The sequence below is a fragment of the Dromaius novaehollandiae genome, chromosome 9 (assembly GCF_036370855.1).
Source record: "Dromaius novaehollandiae isolate bDroNov1 chromosome 9, bDroNov1.hap1, whole genome shotgun sequence".
Classification (NCBI taxonomy): domain Eukaryota; kingdom Metazoa; phylum Chordata; class Aves; order Casuariiformes; family Dromaiidae; genus Dromaius; species Dromaius novaehollandiae.
This window is the reverse complement of record NC_088106.1, coordinates 27,007,116-27,023,451: the sequence shown is the minus strand read 5'-3', so window position 1 is coordinate 27,023,451 and position 16,336 is coordinate 27,007,116.

The window sequence follows — 16,336 nt, the reverse complement described above, 5'->3', positions numbered from 1 at the left end:
TCCTCCGGAGGAAATGACAGGGAGGGTTATATGTAAATAAAATGCTGTCTGCAGCCTCTAGGTGCAAGGGCAGTGCAGCCCTCCAGGCAGCAGGCTGTGGACTGCATCCACAACACCAGGCAAGCAGTAAGTCCAGCCAAAAGGTGAGGAACTTTCTGGGTGAGACTCGGGGATTTCACTGTAAGCTTCTATTGTTTGGACTTAATTAAAAACAAACTGGCAGGAGAAAGATCACGTGCTTATCAGACATACCAGCAGGTCACACCACTAGAAAGCCACTTCACTGCTAGTGATGGGCCTCTTTGGCAGGCCTGTTTGGCACGAGCAGAGTTTAGGATTTCACTTTTATTTGTAGGCAATTTTGAAAAGCAAAGGATTATCAGGGATGGGCTAGGTCCTTTGTAATTTGCAGAAATTCTCCTGTCTCATCACAGCCATTCTGAAGAGGAAGCGAAAAAACAACTTATACAACACATCCCTGTTCCCCAACAACCATGCTTGGGCCTCATAGAATGGCAGTGGGAGTATTTCCACGGCTTTACCTGGGCTCTGACTCTCACCTTCTTTACTTTGTGTGGGCTGTACTGTTCCATTAGCATTTAGAGGTGGTGCCACATGTGCGAAGGAGAGGATTTACACTAAGGCTCACAGCCTAAAGAAAGGCATGGCAGGGGAAGAGGGAGAAATTGAAAGGATAGTTGTACCCCATTTTCATAGAGGGGACAGAAGCACAGGGACAGTAAAACTTACAGGCAGTCACTCAGAAAATCTGTGCGAATGCAGGGAATTGGATCTAGACCTCCTGGTGCCATGCTACAGTGTATTAATGTGCCCTCCTCAGCCTGCTTTTGCCCAATGGCCACCATCGTGGGAGCTCCTGTCTACATTCCCACTGCCCATTTGCTCTGTCATTATATTTGAACCTAGATAAGGAAGCTTCAGTCACGTGCTGCTTGTTAGTGAAGATTGGGACTTTGCGGGGGGGCAGTTTTGGAAGAATTGTTGGTGAAGGGGCATCTGTTTTGCCTAACTTCATTCTGCGAGGCCCGTTGGAACTAGAAAGTTAAAAGTTAATTCCCTTATGTGGCTTTGAAGACCTTTTTTCATGTTATTTTTAAATATGTGTTGAGCCTACCCTTTTAAACCGAGCTTGCCTCACAGTAGGAATCATCATAACTTTGGAGGGGTTTGCATTAGGCCCCATATTTTCCCCTTCTCTTCCAGCAGCCAGACGTTAAAGCACCTTGTCAAAAAGTGGACAATGGCTTCAGTTTGTTTCTTGGGAGCTATCCTGCTGTGTACTAACTATGCTGAAATGTACAGGAAGTGTTTATGCTTGACTTCTGCTTTTTATAGGGACAAACTCCAATGTCTGCATCTCTTAGAAGCCTCTGCATGCTTTTCAATTAAGCAGCAGGAGCTCCGGCTGAGGGTAGAGCTTCTTGACTTAACAGTGTTTTATTTCTGCAGCTAAGCTCTGCCAAACAGTCCTGAGGTGTTCTGGTTTTGTCCGAGGTGAAAATAGAAAATCTGACAGCTACTTTCCAGAAACAGCCCTCAAAGAAGGCCATCATACACATCCAAACCCAGGTATTCCAAACTCTTTGCAAAGAAATGGTCCTGCCAAGCTGTCTGTCCCCACTGGGATCCTCTGGCCCAGTTGCAGCGCCAGGGCCAGCACATAGGGTAGCATGCACAGCACATTTGCTGCTGCTAAGACAAGCTGGAAACGAATTGTCTGCCACCAGAAGAGGGAGGAGGCCAGTGTGGATGCATGCCTTAGAAGTGCCTCTCCTGATCTACCCCGTTGTATATAGCTCTCCTAAATTATCATTATCAGTCATTTCTCCTTCCTTTCAAACGTCTTCCCCATCACCCGTGGGATTGGATATTTATTTTATCTTGCACGTACTGTTATACACCTCCTGGCATCTTTTCTCACAAGGCCCACTTTAACTTGTCTGATTTTACTCCAGTGAAACTACTGTGTCAAAATTTGTTCCTCATTTACAACAGTGTGAGCTAGGACAGGGCCACAGAGGCCCATTTTCAGTGTGACTGAGTAGGACATCAGACACAGACACTGAGGCAGAAACTTTTTTGGTCTTGTAGGCTGCAAGAGGAAGAAGAGAATTCAGCACTTTGCATTAGCATTCAGCTTGCAGAGTTATTAGAAAGAGGTGAGCACGTCAGGAAATATGCAGAGGAAAATCCACTCTGTCCAAGCAGAAATCTGGATTGTATGTCTGGTTGAAATTGTCCAGATATGAATCTGGTGTGCAGAGTGGCTTCCTTCCAGCCTGCACCTGGGTTTCCTTTATGTCAAAACCAGGCTGCAAAGAATGGAAGTTTATGTCTAGGTTGAGCTAAGAAGCTTCCCTTCCCTCCCATGATAGTGCAACAGTGCTCTAGGGTCTGGCAGCCTAAACCTACCTAAGGTAATCATACTGGATTTGGGTCAGAGCAGAGATGTCATCTCATTTTATTTCCTTACTGTGCCAGGTCTGGAAGTGTTTGCAGGTTGCTGTAAAACACCAGAAAAATGAAGATTGTAAAGGTTTTTATTTGAAGCACTGAAGGTATTTCCCCTATGTTAGTATTTTGGGCCAGCAATGGAAGAGAGCGCCCTTAATTAGGACATAGTGAAAAATATTACAGAAGATGCCAATTTATGTAGTAATTGACAAATCTAGAGAGGATAAAACTATCCATATTGTACATTCTTTACACATACAAAAGCTTAAAAGACAGTTCCTTGACAATTTCTGTGTGCGCTGCAGAAAGCATTCACCAGAAACCGGTCATGGGAACAATCAAACTCCAGGCATGGAGCCAATGTGCAACTGATTTTTAGAGTGTGTGTGGATCAATTGGTAAAAACCTTGTTTATATGCAAAAGGCTTCTAAGCAGAGGCTAAAAGCTCTGTACATTACTTGAAAAGCAAATGTGCATGATCTAACAACAACCAGAAATGGAAAGTCCTATTGTTATTTGTATCCTGGTAATGACAGAGGCTTGGGCATTTCTGTGTGCTAAAGGCTGTATGTACACAGAGAAAGAGACAGCCCTTGCTCCAATAATTTATCATTTAAAAGACATGGTACAAAAAGGGTTAATACAACCGAAGTCTGAAACCCACTCACCAGATGAGGTGCTGTTTACTTATTTTGAACAGGTTGATAAGTTGGCTCCAAAGCAGAAAGCTGTTTTTCAAGACCATTCGAGCAAGAAAAGTAGATAGAGTGATTTCAGGAATTATGATTTCACTGCAGTTTTATTGCCAGCTGTGCCTGTATTTCAAGGTGAACTGTCTGGTCTGCAACTCTGGAGCAGCATTCAGTAAGCATCCATATCTGCAAAGAAATCAGTTCAGCCAAAGACATAAGAATTAAGGCAATTTTTGCCAACATTCTTTGTTCAAGTAAATGTCACTCGACTCTGGAAAAGCTACAAAAATTTCAGAAAAATGTAAGATCTGTAGGACATGAATCCCTCCTGCTATGTCTTATATATTACTGTACACAATGGGTTTTCATCTCAGCCAGGCCCCCCGTAATATAAATAAGAGAAAAAATATTTGCAGAATAGGCACATAGGAAGATTAAGGCATATAAAGAGAGACCATATTCCTTCAAAATTAGCACAGTTTCAGATCAAAGTTAGGACTGTGTGTTTAACAAGTGATTTACTTCAGGCACTGACTTCCCTGGAACTATTCATATTGTTAGGCATCTTTGCTGAATCAGAGCATTAGGCTCGTTCAGTAACAAAAAGTATCCCCAGCTCACGTTCAGCAAGGAGCAGCTCCTGTAGACCGGCATTTGAAATCCCCATGGAGACTTGGAGCAGGCAAAGGACCTCCATATAGAAAACTCAAGTATCCAGTCATTCATGTTCTCTCCACAGCATTTGCAATGAACATATTAGTGTACCATCTATATATCTGCCCTAACATTTTGGAGTTTTAAGGTATTTGAATCTAACTAGATCAAGCCTTAAAATGAGAAGATTCTACCTCTAAATAAAATTCCTGGCATGACAGAACCTGAAAGCTCTTAAGTCAGTTTTAAGATTCTTTCTTGGATTGGAGAGAAAGAATTTTACCTGGTGGTTTTGATGCAATGGCATAGTAAGTAATTCCTAAAATTGGCTGCCTTTGTTGACCGATCCTTCTCTTTTAAATTTTTTTTTCTGATTGGGACAACATTCTGGAAAATAGGTTTAGAGGTGATGGAAAGTGTGCTGCATAAAGTAGTGGTAGGAGTAGTAGTAGTCATAGTCGTAGTCGTAGTCGTAGTAGTAGTGGTGGTGTGCTACATAAAATATAGTGGACCGAATGTATGGAAGTTCAGATTAGCTGATCTGTTGTGGACTTCTGGCTTCAAACTCAATGATTCTATAAAGGTAATTGCTAATCTGTAGAGATTTGATTTCTAAAAAGTCCCTTCACCATGCCCTTTTCTCTGCCAACCAGAGACACTGTAGTATGATAATTCTACTGCTGACAGACCCTAAATGAAGCCCGCCAAGTTATAATGCATAACAGGATTTCATGGAAGCTTCTCCAGGCTGTCCCTGTTTGTATAGCTAGAGGCACAGATTTGCCAATATATTAGGTGCCTAAAGAAGCAGTGAGGAATCAATTTTATAAATAACCTAAGGAGGTGCAGCATCTTGCTTCTTAATTCTCTGAGACACTTTTCAAGTACTTCTTTGGTACCAATCCATCCCATCAAACTTCAGCCACATTTAGGCAGCAGGACAGTGATATAATTGCTTTAGACTCTTGTCTGTAATCTCTGGAAGATGGAAAGGCATCTCCAGATAGTACTTCCATCCACCTCAGATTTCAGTCACTCTCCAAAGGCGCTGTTGCCTCTCCACTGAATAAGCAGAAACCTTAAAGTGATCCTGCTTCTCATTTAGGTGTGTCAGGGGCCTACAGCTAAGTGGAAAGGATCTGGATTTAGGTTTCTTGCTGCATCTTGACATGTTTTGAAAATGTGGTCCAAGATGACTTTTTTCTTGAGAAACACACAGAATGGGGATTCACTAATTCACTTTGACTCCAAGAGAGTATTGGCTTCAATGTACCTAACTAATGGCTCTAACTCCCGCAATTATATAGCTCACCTCAGATGATTACACTGCATAGCAGCAGTCATTTCTGCAAAGTTTGCATAAAGATCTATTAGCTTTATCCATGTGGGAGAGAGAATGGATAAGAACTACACATAGTACTCTCATTAATATTGCATTCCCCTGCAGATGGAGTAGCATTTTACACAATTTATAGCACTAAGCTCCGCCCCATACCCAAATAATGCCTGTCCCATTAAAAAGCATATTAAAAATGCTAGGAGGCATGAATATTTATATTACCCTTAAAATGCACATGGGCAGGTGACAGCAAGTTCTCTTTCTTTGAGTCTGGTATGCTTTCCTTTTGCTGAGTTGAATTCCCTAGCTCTTGTGCACTGCATTAATCATTCTTGGAAACCTGTTTCTTTGAAGCCTGGCTGCTATCATTGCCAAGTTGTGCTGCTAATTGACTTGCATGCTTCCCCTTTGCTTTTATCCGTTGAACCTCTGTATGTCATTACTGCTCTCACCCCCACCCTCTGTGCTTTGAATTCATGAGCAGATGATGACACAAGGAGCTGTAAATTAGGTGACCTACCTGTGCCCTTTCTTTACAAGACAGTAACAAGCATCCTCAACAATTTACTTAGGAACTTGTCAGTTTTCATTTATACTTCATTCATGGGGCATGTGTGGGAATAAAACACATCATCTCCACATGTAATAAACCATAAGAGAAATACAGCACTGACCTCAGGTTTTGCAAATGGATTTTTTCCAGTTTATCTCCATGCACTTGCCCTAATCTAAACTTGGCTTGACCTCCCGGGGACCCTTTACCCTCATACAAAATGGAGGTAAAAATGATGCCAAGTTGAGATAGGAACCCCATTTTGTGCTTATGCCCAAAACCTGCCAACTAGGGAAGAGCAGGATATCTGTTTCCTAGTGTCACTCTTACATCATGAAGCTGAAAAAAAAAATCAGCACTGTTGGAATCATCTCTGCCAAACTCAGCTGAAAAGACTGGCAAGGAGTAAGGTACACATTGAAAGGATGGAGACAGTGGCCTAATTATTTTCATGTCCGTGATACTGACATGAGTGACCTCAGTTTAGCAAGGAATAAACCCAGCTTTCAAAGGGACTGGGAGAGCTGAGGAGAATACTCTTTTGATTTACATCTTCCAGTGCTCTTGTCACATGTGTAAGTGCTATGAAAGCACGATGTACATTGAAGGTGCTTATTGCAGCCTGGGAATATGTTACTGATTTTTTTAAAAACTCAGTTTCATAGAAAGAATAGATCCAATGTAACAAAGCCCGTCATGACTTACTTGCGTAGGGAAACCTTCTCACTCTAGGAGATGTCATTATGGTGAGATACCGTTGTTATGAGCCAGCAGTACTTCAAAAATGCCTGATGCTGCCTATCACGATAGAAAACGCTTGTGGAAATACAGCCCTGAAAAGCTATGCAGTCTACCAATATGTGCTGATAAGTAACTTGCCATGTTTGAAAGTCATGTTTAGAGGGATGTCTGTGATTACTCTGTCTCTATTTTGGGACACTAAACCTGCACCAACTTTAAACTTTGCTTTGTCCAGGCTGCCGCCCAGCAGGTACAGAGTAGCTGTGTCTATAACGTCAGGGTAGTTTGTATTCACTCTTCATCCCACACCCCTTGGTTGTCCACAGTGTCTCTATGTCCGTTTGTCCCCTGGCTCTAGCCTGGAGGGAGCCAGCTGGCTCTCAGGGCACACAGATGAGGGCATGGGCAGTGTGGCTGCAGCTGGCTTCAGTCATGTGGCTTCATGAACAGGAGCTGAATTGAAGCATGAACCATAGCAGCTGCAGCCACTATGTCTCTCATGAGGACCTCACTTCTGAGGGTTTTGTTCTGGTTTGTTCTTAGTCTTTGCTACTGAAAGCTTCTGTATCAACAGGGAAAAAAAAATCTATGACACTGGGGTTGTGCAGGGGAAATTCTATGCGACTGATCAAACCTGTGTACCAAGAGGCTGTTTAGATTGCTTAGAAAGTATCTTATAGCAGTGTACTTATAGCAGTGAGCTCGTGATAGTCACAATTACTAATTTGTTCTTTTTTTTTTCCAAACAGAATTGAAATTTGATAGAGATGTTTTATATCTGTGTCCTGTGTTTCCTGTAAGGTATGGGTTACATAAGGGAAGAAGGACTTTAGAAAGAATAACAGGCATAATCCAGTTTGGAAGAGGTTTATATGGTCATTAAGAAACAGACCAGTTCACTCTGCCTTTTCACCATGCAGTTTGCCTGTGACCAACGGGCCTAGCTAGGAACACAAAATAGTATAGATTCAACTACAAGCAGTGTCTCCAAGCTCAAATGCAGGGACTTCTAAATGCGAGGAAATACACAAAACTGTGAGCAGCAGATTGCATGCATTCTTGTTTTTTACTTAGTTTCATAGGATTTATTGCCTTCCATTTCTTAGTAAACTGCTTAGGAGAGTTTAATGAACGTTGTCAGCCACACTTCCATCAATATGTGGTGCTATTGGGTTGTCCTTATTTGCATTATGGCACTGCTCATCATAAGAAATTTAAGTCTTATTGTATGATGAAGTTGATATTTTATTTGTAACATTCTTTTTGTAAGTAATATCTTCTTAAACTGATGGGATGAAAAGAAAGTGAAGTAAGTTCATCTAAATTTTAGCATCCAACCTTTTAACTTTAAGAAGCTGGCTTCTTGGGAAGAGATCAGCCTTTAAACAATGTAGACTACCTATGCTAGGAGGTAAAATATTATTAGAGACAGGTGGCTTTGAACACCCACCAATAAACACTGACAAAGCAATTACAGTGTGGCAAAGAAAGAGTCAGCTAGTCCAGAATCGAATTTATGGCAGTCAGGTACTACTCTCATACCAAGACCAGGTTACAAAATTCAGATCCTTCAAAAAAAGAAACTAGCATGAAAAAGACTTGAAGAACTCAAAGTCAAGGTCCCCACAGAAAGCAGCACATGCTGATATACACACACTGTGTCAAGCTATGCATGCTATGACAGTACCCAGCATTTGCAAAAAGGTGCAAAGGATTACATCATTTTGCAAAAGTTTGCAAGAACAGGAGGAGCATGCATTGCCTGGAAAAAAAAAGAAAAAAAAAAGAATGATAACAGCATTACATAGTCTAGGAGTTTAGAAAGGCATATAAACTTTGTCTGATTATACGAGCTATTGTTGCTAGCTACAGACTTGACATATTAGTTATTCACATGAAGCCCCTGGAAAAGCAGTAGTGATCTTACCTTGAGAATACAACATATTTTAGTTGGTAGAATAACCTGTATGCTAAGTGCTCCTTAGATGCATAGCTGTAGGAAGAGCTTCTGCTTGAGTTTTTTAGCATATCTGCTAGCTAATTCAGAAATTGAAATGTAAAATCTAGGACACCGTGAAGATTTGTGCCAGCCTCTTTAAAACTCCAAGTGCATATATTAGTGAATGAATTACACTTACCCATAGATGTAGCTTGGTCAGCTGTGACAGATGCTGGCATGATGTTATGTTTAATTTATTAAGTCATCCAAGTATAATTCAGTGCAAGTTAATAACTCAGTTTTGAAATAATCTTAGTTTTCTGTGGTACCTTAACATCACGTATGAGAGAGCACAGCTGAAATACTGCTTATATCAAGATAAGCAATACAGCATTTTTTATTTCATTAATGACTTGTAGATCAGTCTAAGTGAAGTGTCATTCTTTTCATGTTCACTAAACAGAGCCACAAAGCAAAATAGCATATCGTAAATGAAGATATCAGCTGAGAAGTGTCTTCCTGTGGTGGAAGGCCAATGAAACATGAACTATTTTTTTAAATGTAGCCTAACTTCATCATAAAAAAATCTTCTTTGGACTTGAACAAATACTTATTGTATCGGCAAGCTAACTGCAATAGGATTTGGCAATTTGTAACATCAGAATAATGAAAAACAACCCTATTGAATGGAGCCTCAGTATATAGTACTTCCTTGGATATTACTCAACACTGATTGGCCTTTTTTAAGAGAAAAGTAATGAAAAATGGGGGATGGGGGATGGGTAATATGCTTGCCTGTTAAGGTTGTATCTAGATCAGGTAGCAGGGGAATGGTAATTAAAAATGAGGAGGCAACCAATTTGGTAGGTCAGGCTTTGCACTGAAGTGAGTGTATTAATATTGTCCAAACTAGACATGGCTGATGTCCATTTCTCTTTGCTTACTCACATCGTCCTGGCTGTGATCAACCTTGTGGCTAATGGCTAATTAAAAATTAAATAAGTGGCTCTCACAGGTGGGACTGGTGTCTGTTATAAGCAGGGTTGCAACAGTTCAGTCTGTGCATGCCAGGAGGCCCGGCAGTTGAGGACACTAAAGAAAGTTTCAGGTGCAGGCAGGACAGAGAGTGAACACAAGGAAGAACTACTGTCATCATTTTTAGTGAGTATCTAGTTCTTCTAATAAAGTTCTGGGAGTAGTACGTGAAGAAACCCATTCTCTGTAGGTCCTCATTAATGTCACATAAGTGTCAGCACTTGGCTGGATTACTGGAACTTTCCAAGCAGACTATATTGATGGCTGGAGAGAAATCACTGGTGAACATTACCACAGAGAAAGTGCAAAAAGCACTGGATGCCCACTTTTTCTTTAAAATGTCATGGAAATGTCTGGCAGATAATTATCATTTGCTTTTCTGGAATAACTCTTCAAGACTTTCATCTCTACCATTATAAGCACTTGGACTAGGAACTGTCAAGCTGAGTTTATTAATTTTAGTGGATGTTTCTGCTTTAAAGTGCTTCAGATGTGTATTTCAGTGAGACAGGTATCTATAAGAACAGAGGTGTGTAAAGTGTTTCCATCTGAAAGTGTCTCAATGCAGTGTCTCACTGTTGCTAATTTTAATAATTTGGAAGCACTTTAACAACACTGTGAAAAGTGACTAAGCTGAAGGGCATTCAGCTGTCAAATAGTACAGCTTTTAGAAAAAAAAAAAAAAAAACCAAGTTCAAGAGTTTTGCAAATGGTACTTCTTTCCGTATAGCAATAGCAACACTTCTTCCCAATAAAATGGTAACAGAGACATTAGGTAGGTAAGAACTGCAGCTGATATAAATTGGATTGCATGTCTATTTGAACTGAATTACTGGCTTCTTAGCTGTCATATATAAAAAACGGAACAAATTTATTGTATGGAAGAAAACAAAGTAATATCAAGGAAATTTAAACACTCATTCTAAAGATTCAATGTACATGCATATGCATGTGCGTGTGTGTACACACACAAAATCAACACTAGATGAAAGAAGCAGAAGTTGCTATTTCAGCACAGCAAATGAGTGTGGTAGCAGTCTGCAGAAAATATCTGGCGCATAAAGACTGAGAAACTTCAAAAATGTTTTTAAATTTCAATAGTAATTTTCATTCTGCATGTTTCAAGAAGGAAATATTTTGTTTTAATTTTTAATAGAAGTTGATTCCCTTGCCTTCCTTTTACGTGTTATGCTTAAAACCAGCTTAATGAATGAAAGACGGAGATGAATGAAGGATAGCAAAGTTTTTCACATTTTTTTAATGAGAGAATATGTAGTAAAATGTGTTCACTTTGAGAATTGCTCAGTTTGGGGGGATGAAGTACAGAAATTGCACTGTGTACCTTTTCAAAGAGTAATTTCACTGTTTTCCATATTTCTTTTTATGTATTCTCTAACTGTTAGAGTAATACAGCTTTCTAAAGTGTTCTTAAAACATTTAAATCCTGCCCCTGTGGTGGGTGGAACAGCCCCCTCTGCCCTTCTAAGGGCCAGCCGGAAAAGCCTTTGCACTGCACGGCCCCAAGGTCAATGGGAACCTTCCCAGCAGGTCCTGCGCAGTCTGAGGCACACTTGGGCACCTTGGGCTCAAACCGTCCTCCAATCCCCGTGTAAACACCTCACGCCCAGGGATGTGTGACGAGAGAGGGCACGCAGCCCTCAGCCTGCTGCCCGTTGGACACAGGACTTGGTGTGGCAAGTGGAGCCAGTGGTTAGCTCGGACCCCCAGAGACGAGGACTGAGGTAGCAGTCAAACAGGAGCACTTTTACTGTGTTCAAGCTCAAGCTAGCACCAGGATTTTAGTCACCCCTTCAGAGGTATTTCCTTCCTGTGGTCACGAGACCGCTCCCTGACTGATTCCTGGCCTTGGCCCACTGAACATGCCAGCTCCTTTAGTGCAGAGGTACCTGGTGAGCACTTGGGGTCCGGCACCACCTTGCCAGGTGTAGCGCATGTGCCTGCACCAGACACTTGTGTGGCTGCGAGCATCTATCTCAGGCTGGTTCCCGAGAGACACACCGATGGAGCCATCTGTGTAGTCTTCTGATTTCCAGCCCTCAATGCTTGCTGCAGTATCACTGCCTGCATGTTTTATTTCAGAATAACTTGTCCTGTTTATGCTGCCAACTGATTCACATTTAAAATAGACTTAAAAATTTCCAGGGCCAGTGGTCATCTCCCTGCCTCTTTTGTGGTTCTCAGGAACCTTGTTTTTGTGGAAATGAGTCATATCCTTAGAGCATGTTTCACTTCATTATATTGTTAAAGCAGAAACACAGATCAGAAAAAAAATGTACTTAGGGAGAATTACCAGGCCTTATGCTTAGATGTGACACAAAATAACTTGAAGCAGGCTTAGAAGAGATAAACATTTAATAGTTACCATTTAAGTAAATAGCATAGGAAAAACAATAAATTATACTGAGCTCTGATTCTTAACAACATATGTGTCTATTATCCTGTCCTTATCTTCATTTGGTTGGAGTTTTGAAATTTTGCACAGTAGCTCAGATATATGCTAAAACATACTGTATATTCTGGAAGAGGGGCAATTAGTCAGCTTACTGCAGGAATGTGAGATTTTGCTTTACTCCCAATCAGGGCTGTTTCAAGATGAAGCTAAACTGGCTTTTTAGTCTCCCATCCCGAGTTTCCATGGTAACACCATGTAATCAACATTTGTAAATAGCAACTATCCATTCAATTTCACACAATATTCAGCCACTTCAGGCATCTCTGCCACAGTTATAACAACCTTGAAATATGGTTTCCATATGGTTTCCATATATGGTTTTCTTATATTTTTATTGCCAGTGCATACAATTATTTGGTGATATTTCTGTTGATTAAATATTCAGTGATACAGTAGCTCTGTAGTATGCATAAGTGTGTGAGTGTGTGTGAGTGTGTGTGTGTGAATACAGGGAGACACCCACACCACATCATATATACATGATGAGAGCTGCTTGGAGCATTCTATTATAAAATCTTATTTTTCAGCTTCTTATAACTTTGCCAAGTTGAGGCCATTCAGGTTGAAATTTTCCATGCCACAGATGTCTGTTGTGCTGATAATTTGAAGTTTCAGATAAATTTTTTTAGTTATGGCCAAGAAGAGGACTATTTTGCTTTCATGGAGAAGATTCTTACAGCTGTTTCACTGGCAAGCCCTAGAACATTTATGCTTTGAGTGTGTGGAAGTTGCCTTGCTGTCACAGACATGGATTTTTTTGCTGTCCTACTATGAAGTAACCAAAATGTGGCCAAGTTTTACCCCTCTGAAAAATTTCAGCTCACATATACTCAGTCTTGCCTTGCCAAAATTCATAGCTTGCATTTTCTAAAGCCTTCATCTGCACAAAGCACAGTCTAGTCCCTGAAAACTCCTATGGACCGAGCGGCTGCATGTGCACCCTCTCCAGGGCCTGAGCGTGCATCAGTCCACTGCTCCAGGGCTCAACAGCACTTCATCTCCAATTGCTTTTGCTTTGGTCCAGTGTAGACTGGGGACATGAGTTGAAAGCATAAGGACAGAGGGAGGGAGAGAGAGAGCGAAGGACCCTCCTGTGAGACTTGCACATATGGTTAACATCAAACAGGTATTTAAAGGCACTGCAGAGTAAGGATGCCTTGCGTGTTTTAACAAGGCCATTTCCCATAATCTGCCAAATTGCACAACGTGCAAAATTAGTCTCCTTCCATTTCCATCTCATCCACCTCACATCCCCAGAACACCACTTCATGTGGAATGAATCAAGAGTATTGCTTGTGGTTTTGACCTCAGTAAGTGGACAATATTGGAATCTTGTCAGTTGTTTTCCATTAGGAAAAACTGAGAATAGAGTAGGGTAGTACTTTGATGTAGCCCTTCTGATTTACAAAGAATATACAAAGGCCCATTTTCTTGGTCACAGGAATAATTAAGCAAAGACAGTTTCTTTACTGATAGTATCTAGTCTCTTTGCCTTAGCAGTGGCCAGACAATTCTTTCTGGCCATGATCCTAATGCCATTTCTGATGCCTCTTTAGCTTTCTGTTGCTCCTCTGTCAAATCCTCTGGCGTTTTTATTATGCTTGACATACCCACACAATGCTATCAAAGAGTATCAGCCTGCCGACTGCTGCACTTGCATGCAGCTGTCAGTGAAATCCCTTCACCCACACCGCTTGGATTGCTGAGCACCATTGTATGCAGTCTCTGTGTTCAGTGGTGGCTCTCACAGTTTCCATATAGAAATATATCAGTTTCTTACATTTATCTTGAATAAAGGGCAACTGTTTATACCCACGAATTCCAGAAGATATTCCTCTCCCACAACAGAAAATAAATCGTAAGTTAAAAAAAAAAGATAATCCCTGCAGAAACACCCAAGTTAAACAATTACATCATATGAAAATAAATGCACTGTTAACAAGAATTGCCTGCATCAGATATGTTTAAGACATACTTAAAGCATGGCAATACCAGGAAAGAATTTATGTCTTCTCTTTTCCTCCTTTGGGATTGCATGTAATAATCCTAATTTTTGCAGGCAGACACTTGGAATAGAACAAACATTATTTGATCAAGTTTTGCACTAGTATTGTTACATTGTTTTCAGTAGGCTGGAACAGGGGCAACCAGAGCCCACATCTGTCTGCAGAAGACTGGAGACTCAGGCTCTTAGCTTCTTGCTGCTTGATTTAAGTCATTCTGAGTTGTAGTAGTTGGAGAAGTCAACAGAATTAGGAATTGATGACGTTCTAATAAGACCAAATACACTCTTTCATTTTGATAATGAACAAATGGAAAAGGATGTGATAAATTAATAGAAAGAGTTTTGTTTATTTAACATACCAAAATAACATTATTTTTCTTTCCACAGCACTGAATTAAAGCTACTTCTCTTTCTCGTGCAAAACACTGGCATCAAATAAAGAGCAACAGGTGAGTGACAGAGAATACTAATTGGCTTCCTTTTCTAAGTGTTATCCTTCTCACTCTTGTTTCTGGCAAATACAGGGAAAAATTGAATATATTATTCCATAACACTGTCGGGAGTTGTAAATATTTTACTGATACAGGTTTGAATGACCTGAAACATTTACTTATAGTAGTTTACTTGACTCGAAGTTTGAGTGGGGGGGAGTTGTAACTAGTTCTATGCAGAATTTTTATTGTTAAATTTAAGGAAGGAATTTCCCAGTTTTATTTGTAGAGACTCATGTAGACTTATAGCACTATAAAAACAGAGCAGGTGTTCACTCTCCCAGAACCACTGCTAATAGCCCATATGTCTGGGAAGTATCTCTCCTCTGCTTTTGAAATTAAAGGGGATTATTACAGTGCTTCCAACAATATTCAACAAAACTGTAGCTGCTGGCTTGCATCATTAAAAAATGTCACAACAGGAAAGCACATTTATAAAGCCCCACTAAATGTCACAATCCAGTGGTCCATGTTTTGTGTTCTTATTAATAGAAACATAGGAAATAAGACCTAGTTTCTGTATTATTTGCTCCAGCTTTGAGCAATTATGTACCTAGTCTACAAAAAGTGTCCAAATGTTCATTGATAAGTAGGACACTGTGGGTGAAAATCTGCCTCTGTTCAGTGGAAAAGAAATCTAACTAGTAGATGAAGAATTCTGCCTAATGCCTTTATATTTATCTGTGTAATAACAGAGTAGAGTTGAGCTGATGTTATGAGGTCCTGATATTCACATACATTTCAAATTCTGTTTTAATTTCATGTTTGTAATTGTGTAATTCCTAGCTTTCAAATGCTTGTTTTGGATCATTATGAAGTGCTTACCATGTTTTCTATTGCATACTTACAGGCCCAGCTATGATGGAAATAGTATTTAGTCTGGCTATTTAATTTTGTGTATTTATTATTTTTATCATTTTATGCTTTGGAACTAAGAGTGCACTTGAATACCTTTAAAAGACATGTAAATTATGGAGAAGGAAGAGCTGAGGCATAGCATACTTTCCTTATGTTAGCTATGCATAAAGTAGGCATTCATTGAGTGAAAATACTGCTGATTCTCATAAAACGGAATCAAAAGCAATGGTTCTGCTGGATAATAAATCTTTTACGTCTGAATTTGAGTTAAATCTATGCTACAGCTGGTGTCCACATGGAATATTTTTCTCAGAGGCTTTGTGTACCTGGTGAAGATACCTGTGGTGGCTTGTCATTGTGGAAAAGCATGTGGAAAACATTTGTCCTGTACATAAATCCTTGAGGAACTAAATGCATATATAAAAAGGGACTGTTGTCCACTACTAAGAAAGGGATAGATTCAGGGCAAATGGCATTGTGAGATATTTTTATCTGGGATGTGTCAGCAGGGTTCTGGCAGATGCCCTCAGAAAATCACAATACGTTTGCACATTTCTTCATCGACATACCACTCTTTGAGTTGTGTTTGGCACCTGAAGTGTTTCATCAAAAATACATTTTTGAAGACTTTATAATAGAGTTTTAAGGCCTACAGAGATGGCATTTTAGTCTTGTGGAAAAACAAAGGGAAAAAAGCTAAGGAGAGGAAGCATGAGAAGCGGTTCTGAATGGTGAAGAAAGGGGAAGGGATGGAAGCCAAAAATGGGAAATGCTCATGAATAATTTTATAGCATTTCTCAGTCTTACTGGGGGCCAAAATCTATTGCCAAAAATCTATTTTTCAAACAAGATACCGCCTGGGATATTTTTTCCTTATAGGGTAAATTTGAGACACCGCTGAACAATATACACAAGTTACTAGAAGTAACATGACTCTCCACACATCTCCTCCAAAATGCAGGTGCTAGGAAGTTTTGCTTCCTTCAGGATTTGTATTCCTGGTTTGTGATACACAGACAGAACAATTCAAAAGCACCATCCCCCCCAAACTATAGTATCGAGATGACTGTAAATAACTAT